The sequence below is a fragment of the Gavialis gangeticus genome, unplaced genomic scaffold (assembly GCF_001723915.1).
Source record: "Gavialis gangeticus isolate Ggan-Ray unplaced genomic scaffold, GavGan_comp1, whole genome shotgun sequence".
Classification (NCBI taxonomy): domain Eukaryota; kingdom Metazoa; phylum Chordata; order Crocodylia; family Gavialidae; genus Gavialis; species Gavialis gangeticus.
The window spans coordinates 91,921,295-91,922,326 of NW_017729025.1; positions in this window are offsets into that span (position 1 = coordinate 91,921,295).

Sequence of the window (1,032 nt, forward strand, 5' to 3'; positions counted from 1 at the left end):
CCACAGTTCAATCTGGGCAAATCCCAGCCACAGCTCACTCCCCCTCCCTCATCCCTCCTCCCTTCCTGCGGATAGTCCCAGGGGTGGGTCTGGGCTCCATCAGCCCAGCCTCAATTGCATGACAGATTAAATCTAGCGCACACAAGTTCCCTAAGGCGCTCCAAAGTGGAGTGCCTTCATCTGATCCCTCATTAGATGAGGGTTAATTTGTTGCATGAACAGTCACTTTAAAAGCACTCTTCAGTTGTGCATGTGTGTCATGGCATGGCTGTAGAGGGCTTTCAGGGGGCCGATCACATGAAAAATGTAACTTCTGTCTGTGCCCTTTCTGCCCACATTATTCCTTCATCTTCTCCCACTTGGGTCCAGCTGCTCCAGCTGCCTACCTCTAGCATTTCTGAGAGAGCTCCTTCTCCAGGTCCCAGGCTCCAATCCTCTACAAGGACTACCTGATAATGGTAATAGCACCCAAAAGCCACAGTCTGGAACCAAGACCCTACTGTGTTTACACTGTATAAATACTAGACAAAAGGATGGCCCCTGCCTCACAAAGCTTACAATTTAAGTAACATTTTACAGCAAGAACTAGGACATGGAGGAATCATGACTTAGCTCACTGATCACAGGCTCAGTCATGCAGCATGCTAAGCAAACCCTGGCATGCTTCTCAGCATGCAGGATCAAGGCTTGAATCCAAGGATGACAACAAAGAAATTCCCAGCAGCCACTCTCTCATCTCAGTTACACTGATTGGGATGATCAACAGAATCAAGAATCTCCAATAAAAAGGATCTAGAAATGTAATGGAAGGGACTAAGTCACTGAGTCTAATTCCCTGCTATATAGCAGGCAAAATCCCAGAATCCCTTTCATAGGCTGATATATTTCATAGGTTTCATAGACATTAGGGCTGGAAGGGACCTCGGAAGATCATAGAGTCCAGCCCCCCGCCCAAAGGGCAGGAAGTCAGCTGGGGTCATAGGATCCCAGCAAGATAAGCATCCAATTTACTCTTGAAGGTGTTCAATGTAG